We start from the raw sequence: 10,608 nt of genomic DNA, 5'->3' as shown, positions 1-10,608 counted from the left end.
TCTAGTTGCTCATTTTGTGATTGCTCTGTTGAAACTGTGTTTCATCTCTTTTGAAACTGTCCAAGACATTTTAGCAAGATGTTGTAAGTTTCATTAGGAGTAAAATTTATAATCAATGTATTCTGTTTTGGAAGGGCATAGTATTGGGTTTTATTGAGTATAACAATCTAAAAAGAAACAGTTTTATGTAGTGAATCCAATTTTGCTTCTTGCTAAATGTCACATCCACAGATGCAAATACACAAACTCTTTACTTCTTTTCTGTGTTTTTATAATGTTGTAATATTGTCTTATTGTTTTTATAATTTTGTAATATTTTATAATACTGTCCAAGAACTAAAAGGCCTGAAAACTTTATCTTTCTATAACTCTTTTCTTAACTTCAATGACATGTAAGTCTTAAGTTTTATAATTTTTTTCTGTTCTCTTGTTGTTGTGGTTTGTTTCTACTTAATTTTTTGTTGTTATTATTTACCAATTTTTATGTTGATGGTTGTATTATTATATGTGCACTATTGATGTTTGAACATTGATTTAAAAAAAGAAAAAGAAAAAAAAAAAAAAAAAATTGGTCTTACGATGACGTAACCCGTCAGGCGACGAAATCCCTGCACTATAATTGGCCAAGACACAAGTCAATCATAACGCCCGTCTCGGTCTCTTCCGGCTGTGTGTCAGCCCTTCTGCAGCAGCAGCAGCAGCATCCCTGCCAAAGAGAAGCGAAATCCAGCCAGCATCACAGGTAACGATTTTCTTATTTAAAACTAGCTTTTTGGACTCATTCCTGCCAGTATCTAGAGGATTAATGCAACGCTTTCCAGCGGACGAAAAGCTCTGGCTCCGTTGCTAAGTGAGTGTGTGAGTTCAGCTGCCGAGCGTTAGCCCGTTAGCATCTGTTTACAGGCTCTGTGCCTCCTAACCTGGGAGCTGTTTACATGTACAACACTAATGAGGGATCACTGGCGAAACCAAGTGAGTGAATCAGAAATTCACAAAATAGTTGTCCGGTTAGACAGTTCACCAGGTTTTTGGACACAGCCCAGATTTATGAGCGCGAGAGTGCTGAATATTTTGGTTTTGTTTTTATATTTTTCTGCGCAGCTATTCACGTTTGATAATAAAATCAAACAAATAGACAAAACGTATCCAGAAAATCTTGTCTTTTGATGTACAGTATGAGTTTTAGAGGTCGTGTTGAGTTTAAGGGCTGCTCAGCTGTCAGCTTCCTATTAAAAGTAAACATACGTATTTTTTAAAGGCTGTGCTTTCAGATGTTTTCATCTGTGTTTTATTTTTTTATTCTTTTTTTTTTTTCTCAAGTATATTTAGTGATTCTGCACCGACATGAACAAGCCCATCTTATTCCCCGGGGCTTTATACACCGGCATGATACGCATTTGAAACATCTTGCTCAGTACATGACTGAGACAGAAGTTACTAGGACTTTCTTTACTGCAAGAATTTTCCATTTTCTGTAAGTCAATCCAAACGTAAGGTTGTAGCAAAACGGTCAGAATCAACTTAACCGGGTTCTGGCCAGGGGATATATTTTTATTTTCAATGGGGCTTGTGTATTAGTGCTTGCCTTATTTGCATTGTGTCATGTTGACTCATGTAAGCTCCAAGGCTTTAAATTGCAGAAACTGTGTTTATATCTGATAAAACTAATGTCATGTCTGTGTAGCCTATAAAAGTCATGTCAGTCCATTTCTGGTGGTTAAATGGGATAGTATTGTAAACCGGGTCTGCCACGTGGACCGCTGAACAGTTATTGCTTGAGGTGTTGCATTGTGTGTAGCTTGGGGCAAGTCTGTAGACAGGTATACTGTAGATGAGTATCAGGACACATTCTGCAGAGTAAATCAAGGTGTCACTGTCTTGTGTTATGTACACATGGAGATTCCCAACACCGCATTGACTAGGAAAAATAACACAAAATTGTCACAGATTAGGAAATGCCCAACTCTTAATTGTTTTTATGGCTTTATGAAAAATTTGTTGAAAATGTACTCCCTCTCATGCCATCCGAAATGTAGATGAGTTAGTTTCTTTATCGGAACAAATGCGGAGAGATGAATCATTACGTCACTTGTGAATGGAGTGAATGGAGTCCAAACATCATTCACAATAATCCACGGGTTATCCACACCACAGTCCATCAGCTAATGCCTTGTGAAGAGAACAGCTCTCTGTTTGTAACAAACAAATGCATCATTGAGGTGTTTTAACTGTAACTTCTGGACAACATACTACTCCATAATCTATAATATTGCATTCTCCAGTGAGAAAGTCCATCTTCTGTTATCCTCTTACATCAAAATCCACCAACATATTTGTTTAAAACTGTTTTAGCTTGTAAATGATACTTGATCTGTGCATATTTCTCTCCTGATTCAAACAGGAAGACTTTTTCAATTGAGAAAGCAATATTATGGACAGAGGACTCACATTTGAGTTGTATTTTTAGTAGAGTTGCAGCAATTGCAACTTTCTTGGCCGATTCAGTTTTTAAAAATTTTTTGTAAGTGTGACTGCCGAAACAATTTTTGCAGATTCAGATTTTCTGAGAAATATAATTGACAGAATATACAAACAAAAACCTATATCTTTTCAAAGCAAATAAAAGGTTGTGGTACTTTGCGGTCAATTGGTGCGTGTCTATTTTTAGTTATTACGAACACGCAGCTTTTGACTTCAGAAGTACTTCATTGATGGACTGGTGGAGTGTGGATTATATTGATGTTTTTATCAGATGTTTAAACTCCCAACTGTTTATAGCATTCACTGCAGTTGTTCCACTGTAATATTACATATCTCCAGATCTGTTTCTGTATCTTCTATCTACATCTAAGATGCCCTGAGGGAAAGAAAATTGAGCAAATTAAGATTTTTGGGTTAACTATATCTTTAAGTATTTAAGTCACTTTTTTCTTTTTCTTTTTTTTTCTTTTTATTTTTTACCATGACAATCTATTCAAATACATCAAATCAAATGAATGCAAAATAAATTCGGCAGATTTACCCCCAGAAAGGTGCCCAGCTGATTCTGCCCGAGCCTCATTTTGGGCAAAAATCACATCAAATAGATTCTGTCAACCCTTAGTTTCCCAAACTTATTTTTTTATCCCCTGGTTCAGCCAAACCGGACTCTGCTCAAATGCGACAGGACCTGGACGCTGGATCTCGTAAGACCCAGGCTTCTCATTACCGCAGCTGCACCTGAGTCTTTATTTTCACGCAGATATTGTGCGTTATTATCGGTTGCCACAGCACCTCTGATTGCGTTCCTCTTGCTCCCGGGAACAGATCAGAGATCATTACTCTAGCACAACACTGTGTCTCAGAGGACGGCTGAGACGTTCCTGTTATTTTAACATTTCAACTGATTGCAGAACACTTGTTTTCCCATGTAGGTGAAAGTGCATCAGAGATATCAGATTCTGTTGAAAACCTTGGGCAATAGCATCTCTCGCTTTGTCCGTCGTCTGATTTCAGAGCACTGATGGTGTCTCCTGTTGACCCTTTGGTTATTTTGATGTTGATTCTTATATGTATTTAATGAGATTCACCTAATTTCTGTAATTTTTTTGCTCATTCTTGTGTTATTCAAAGCACGACTGACTTCCTCTCTTTATTGGAACACAAAAGTCTGATCTATTTCCCTTTCCACTCTATCTCACAATCTCAACTCTGTAATCTGTTCACCACGGTTAACAACTCGAGAGGCGATAATTATCAGTGAAAAACCTTTTCAGTATTTTTGTCACACACAGCTGTCATATGAATTGTATAGTACACAAATCCAGTAAATTATTCAGAATTTCTCCTATATTTGCAGATACATGCACTAGGGATGGGCATGATTAATCGACGATCGATAATTGATCGTTAAGATTTTCCTCGATCATGTTAATTTGTTATCGATTAATCTAAAGCATTTTTTAATCTAATGCAGGTTGCGTTGCGTAGTGCGAGTCTTCAAGCAATTAAATGAATTTCACTGTGTGGCAGCAATTAAATATTTTACCACCATGGGGCAATATTTGACACCCTACTCGGTTATCTGTGATCTTCCGTTTTGATTTCAAAGAATAATCATGAAGATGTCACGGCGAAGTGTGGCGTGGGACCATTTTGATTTAAAAAGCGAACTAGTTAACTGCAAACATTGCGATGCCGTGTTTAAGTACAACACGGCCACGACTCAAATGATGTACCTATGCATCCCGGCAAATTTTCATGAGGCTTTAACCCTTTCGAGTCGATTAACGCATATATGCGTTTTGAGTCATTTTCTCCTGATAACCCCTGATAAATTACACTCTCAGTTTTAATCGTACAGATAAGAGCAATACATCAATCGAATCTGTAAAGGGTCTAGTTTTTTTTTTTTTTGGATACAGACATAATAACAAAAAACCTTTGTGCACTTATAAAATAAAGATAACAAACAAGGTGCGCTGTCTACAGTCTTTGTCTCCGCTGATCGTCATGTACAAACATTTCATTAAAATGAACCGTAACTCCGTGAATACTCAACGAAGAGACATGAGAGAGATATCTATAGAAAGCCTGGAATGTTTACTTTTAAACTAAACAAGTGCTTCCGAAAAACAAATATTCTGGGATAAAGTAATCCATATGAAAACAACGCAATGTCTGTTTTTCATATCTTCCTTCATTATATTTAATGTGACCACGTCCCCGCGCTTAACGCGCTATTCAGATTCAAACTGAAGCGCGCGGCTTGAATACGCCCACACAGAAGAAAAGGCAGCGTTTTTATTTTATTTTACTGTTTGCTTCGCGATGAGAGGACTAAGACATAATTCACCCCAAAAAGATGTGATGTGGTTGATGATTTGAGAAATGGATTTCCTCAGAAAAAAGAATGAAGCACTTTATTCAGACTCAAAACGCATATATGCGTTAATCGACTCGAAAGGGTTAAGAACGCCTGCTAGCAGCTGCAGGTTCCGCTGCTTTAGAGCACTGCATATGCACGCGGATATATGTTCGGTTTGCCTGAACGTAGTTTAACTGTCTGCCACAAGTTGATCTTTTAATAAAGGTCTCACCGAGGAAAAACACGCTGTATTTTTGTATTCATTGCATTTTTTTATTATAAAAATTAAATAATTAATTATATTATAAAAATATTAATGATTAATCGATAGTCGATCGTTAATTCTCCCGACGATCGACTAAGAAAATTTAATCGAATGCCCATCCCTAACATGCACGCATTTTTTTCTTCTTACCCAGAACAATCAACCACTGGAAAAACTCTATAGGATACAAATAAGTTGTTGTGTTTAGAATTCATTTATGCTGTGTAATGCTTGTCACCAAATAAAGTTGTATATGGAAAAAGGTTCCTATTGTGTTAAATAGAAGTAAGAAAGTCATACATGTTTGGAACAACATAAGGGTGAGTAAATGTCAGTCTAGACAGAATTTTTTTTTTAGTTGCACTATCCCTTTAAGATAACATCCCACACCAGTACATCTCTTTTCTTCTTTGAAACCTGACTTTCTGCATATTTTTTGAAAAGCAGTTAATGTTAAGAGTTGTTCTGACTGTGACAGACAGCTGAAAGTTGTCTTCCGCGCTGGAGTTACTCATTTCCTACTTTCTGATTTACTCACAAGTCGTCTGTCACAAGACTCCTAAATAACCTTGACCTGCACTGAGAAAAAACATTCCCAATTGAAAACAAGCATTTAGTGATTCGGGTCATCAGAAACCAATCAGGCCTTGCAAAGTGGTTGAGACGCTTTTAAATAGCTGTTTAAAACGTATGCTGAACAATGACCATGATATTTCCGTTTTATTTGCGACCATTTATTCAGAATTCACTGAAACGTTTAATATTGACCGATCAGTTGCTAGTAGATTTTGGAACAATTACTTCAGTGACATACACCTTATGTTAATTAGTCTGATTCACCAGTATATTGTACAATTTTGGTGGTTAGTTTTTTATCCATCAGATTGCTTGCTAGATTAGTAAAGCACACGTCTTCCCAGGATATGCATAATTTGAGATGTCATTCACAAATAATGCAAGGGTAACGGAGCGCTAACCCTAATTATGAGCTGCAGTAATAGTGGCCCGTTCTTGGCAAACACGATTGATTTGTCATGGTAGTGCTTTCAAAAGTATTTGCTAATATTGCAGATTGGCTGGTTGACGTAAGAAGTGTAGCAGTGAAGTACTGCTTGATTTCTCTTTGCTTCTCAGTTTTCACATTACTTAAAGACTTCAGAGTTGTCCTGGGGCTGTAATAAAACTGCTAATTGCTCTCCAGTAATTTGTGCTCTGGGAATTCTTTGAGCATTAATAGCAGAACAGCCCGGGAAAGACATTCAGCAAGCTTTCTTTAATTAACTTGCATTATCTACATAGTTGTGTAGCTGGCTAATAGACTTTAACCATGCTTGAAGCCTTCCCTCCGGTCTGGTCTAGACTGAGATAAGGCTGTCCCGTATGTGTCACAGTAAAGGTCTGTTTGTCAGGTTACACTCTTTGGAAGTACTAGCCAGTCTAAAGTTCAGTTCTAAATCAAATGTGTTCCTGCGTACAAGCCCGTGGGAGGAGACCCACACTGGCTCCACCTCTCGTTCCAAGAGTGGCCGGCTAGTTTCAGTCAAACATGAGGGATGAATGGGTGCTGAAATTCAGACTCTAAGATCATTGGAGGAACAGGTGAATGATGGGATTTTTGTCTACTTCAGTCCATTTTCTTCATTAAATGGACTCTAAGGTGCACAATTGGGTTGTTTTCTTGTTTGTGAATCTGGTTTTTGACTACTTGTCTCTCCACAGGTGTCTCTGTTTCGGACGTGGTTGTTTTAACAGGTCTCTAGAGACAAGAAAAGGCAAAGAGAGACCATGTTTTAGAGACCCCCGTGTTGGCAGCCCATTCTCTACAATGAACAATGAAGATGAGTTCTATGATGCCGTCACAGGTGAGACATTTTCATGGCACGTGATGGTAGAGCTGCTACAAAAAAATAATCAGTAGTTTAGGTATTTAATTAAGTGTCCATCTTTGTCTATTCTCACTGCTTTTTTGCAACTGTTTAGCATCGTAATCACAGACATTGTGCACATTATTGTAGTGGTTTGAGTCAAAAAGGTACCAAATATTAAATCCTAAAAGAGGTTAACTGCTAGATTCGTGATCAGAAGTTGTTTATAACGTCACCTCTGTGACACAAGCTCGTCATGAAACCATTGCCATTCTCTCAGCACTATCCAAGTTCACACACAGCAGCATTAAACAGCTGTGTTTTCTGAGGACGATCTCATTTGTCCCCTATTGTGAGTGTTTTGGCCACTGTTGATTTGGCCTTCAGTCTTGTGTGTTCATGCAACGCAGCAAGCTGTTCTGGTGTCCGCTTACCACCGTCTGTTGATGGCTTCAATTATGTGGTGCTGTGTTCAGATGGTCTGATGGCTTCTGTCATTGCTGAGGTGAATTAGATGAAAATCACATGATGAATAAGTAAACAAGGCAATACAGACTTTGGCAGGCCATTGTGCTGGGCTCCTGAAGCCTGCTATCTCTCATATCAGATGGTACAAAATGTGAAGGAGCTGGATTTTACACCATGTTATTAAAAAGTGCCCGCCACTGATGAGGTCTTCTGCATTTGTAAAAAAATAAAAAAATAAAAAAATTATGATCAATGACTAGATCAGCTGTTAGCCAATTTATATTTATTAGGGGTTGCTCAATTTAGGAAAAAAAAAGAAGGTTTTCTGCATCTGTTTGTATATGCAAAATGTTAATAAAAAATCAGTTAATTATTTTGATTAATTGTGCAGCCCTAATTTGATGTAATTTATTTTGTCGATAATATTAAAAAATGTTTGATTTTATTTATTTTGGACATTCATTTAAGCAGTATGCTTTTTCTTTATCCTAGCCCTATTTCAAAACTCCTTTGCTTGCAGACGTGCGTCTAACTGTCTTTGTAAATGAGACGTGCTTGTGTGTCCAGGCTTGGATTCAGACGAGTCGTGTGAAGGCACATCAGAGGCCAGTTTTAAAGATGCTGTAGTGTATGTCGGCGCTCAGAAGAACAATGGAGCGGTTCCTCAGGAGAACGGAATTAAGAAGCACAGGTAGAGCCAGATTCCAGCGCTCCTGCTCTTTGTCTCTGCCTTTAATCGTTCTCCCTCTCTCCCTCTCTTTTGTTTCTCTAGAGCCTTTTTGTTCTTCTCATCTTTATAGTTCATCTGCATAGTTCTACATGTTGGTACACTTGAGAGATGTTTGTGCATGTTTATGAGCGGGAGGTCATTCTTCTGCCCTCTTAGGTCGTCTCTTCCCGCCCCCATGTTCTCCAGGAGTGATTTTAGCGTATGGAGCATTCTCAAGAAATGTATTGGACTGGTAAGGATAAAAAGATAATAATTTAAGCAGTAAGTTTTAGTCATCTTATTTTTTTTTTTTTTGTGGAATATTGCAGTGATTTACTTTCAAAATATTAACTTCTCAGAGAGGGTGACGTAAACCCTCGAAAGTACTCGCTGAAGATGATGTCAAGCTTACTGTTTAGTTTTTTTAAAACCGTAACTCAAGACATTCTATTTTCATTTGCACCTCATCCAGCTGTTTTTTTTTCATTCAAGTATCTGTGTCAGGGCCCCTTAAAGAACATGTCTGAACACTGTCTGTCGTACAGAATTCTGAAGTTCTAAAGTAAAATACCACGGTAGTTTGAAAATGCAAACTCATGAAGTTGTAGTGATGTTTGGTGCTGGTGCTGTTCTCTAGGAGCTGTCCAAGATCACCATGCCCATTGTGTTCAATGAGCCCCTGAGCTTTCTACAGAGAATCTCCGAGTATATGGAGCACACATACCTCATCCAGAAAGCCTGCTCCCAGTCTGACTCTTTAGAGAGGATTGCAGGTGAGACCACACACTGCTCTTAAAGGAAGATTTTTGAGGCTAGTATGTGCTTTGCGGTTTATTAGTATTACAAAGCAATTTTTAATGCTGCATGTTTTTCTGTGTTTTTTTTTTTTAAGACGGTAGCTGCCTTCGCTGTGTCTGCAGTAGGCATCTCAGTGGGATAGAACTGGAAAACCTTTCAACCCGCTTTTAGGCGAAACCTATGAACTCACACGGTAAAGACCCATCAGCAGAGAGTTTAATAACAAGCTACGCCGATCAGATTTGGGATGTTGTTAAATGTGGGTTAGATCCACATCGCTCTGGAGGGAAACTGGTGTCTGTCATTTATGTAACTCTACTTCTCCTTCCCCTAAATGCTTCCTTCCTCCTCTCTTGTTGGCTTCTGTTCTCAGAGAGGATCAGGGTTTCCGACTGATCTCGGAGCAGGTGAGTCACCATCCTCCAGTCAGTGCGTTTCACACTGAGAGTCTGACGGGAGACTTCGTGTTCCACGGCTCCATCTACCCCAAATCAAGTTCTGGGGCAAGTGTGGAGGCGGAGCCTAAAGGGACCATCACGCTAGAGCTTCACAAGTGAGCGTGCCATCTTCATGTGCACACACATGTAACAGAGACATACACTGATATGTGTTTAGTGTTCATGAAAAGGTTTATTGATTTATGAGATTTTCCTTTGAGTCAGTGGTATGGGTTGCTGAGTAACTGCCTGCTCACGTGTGTGTGTGTGTGTGTGTGTGTGTGTGTGTTTATCCTCACAGGCATAAAGAGGCGTACACATGGACGAACCCTTTCTGCTGTGTACACAATATTATTCTTGGTAAACTGTGGATTGAACAGTATGGCACCGTAGAAATCGTCAACCACAGGTAAAGCCGGACTGTTCAGTTTTTATGAGCCATCTACTCTGTTGTGAATTGACGTGGACCTGTTTGAATGATTAATGTGATGTGTGATTGGTCAGTACTGGAGAGAAGTGTGTGCTGAACTTTAAACCCTGCGGGATGTTTGGAAAGGAGCTGCCCAGAGTTGAAGGTTACATCCAGGACAAGAGGTGAGATCTGACTCCCCTGATTTAAAAGAGAAAATGATTCTATCAGTCGTCTTGATTTTATACTAACTCCTAGCAGCAATGGATAAAGCATTATATAAAAGAGCAAACATTTTTAATATAGAAATGCAATGAAAAGCGTTATTCATTTAGTCAAATGAAGTGACCTGTTCAATGTACCTTTTTATTTTTTTTATTTTATTTTTTTTATAAATGAATCGTTTGATTTTTTTCTTTTTTGGTTAGTAGACTTCCAGGGTAAAACCCTGAGATGCATAGAGATACACATAGAAGATACAAAGAAAATACAACAACACTGACCAATGTAATACATGTGAGAGTCATTTCTTTACAATATTAACCAAAATTAGCTTAAGCTCAGACTATCCTCTGTTAGCCAAAGACTAGTCAATATTTAGTCTAACTACATTACAGTGAATGAATGATAAATATAGATCATGATGGCATCGAGAGCATGGGGGCGATCAGAATTTATTTCAACCACGAATAATAAAGTCAGCTAGAAGTAAGCAGAATGAAGAAAATGTGACTCAAAGAGCTACAGAGAGTTTATTGTCCCTAGATCCTGAAACCACCTTAAATGAACCGATGATCCGTCCACTTACTGG

General features: G+C 38.3%; 1 pseudogene; it reads left to right on the top strand.

Moving 5' to 3' along the window:
• The first annotated feature begins 632 nt into the window (after positions 1-632).
• LOC113078183 (oxysterol-binding protein-related protein 2-like) lies at positions 633-9,993 on the top strand (annotated as a pseudogene).
• Positions 9,994-10,608: the final 615 nt, after the last annotated feature.

This window comes from Carassius auratus, unplaced genomic scaffold, assembly GCF_003368295.1.
Source record: "Carassius auratus strain Wakin unplaced genomic scaffold, ASM336829v1 scaf_tig00024549, whole genome shotgun sequence".
In the NCBI taxonomy this organism is placed as follows: domain Eukaryota; kingdom Metazoa; phylum Chordata; class Actinopteri; order Cypriniformes; family Cyprinidae; genus Carassius; species Carassius auratus.
This window is presented reverse-complemented; position numbering and strand designations above follow the sequence as displayed.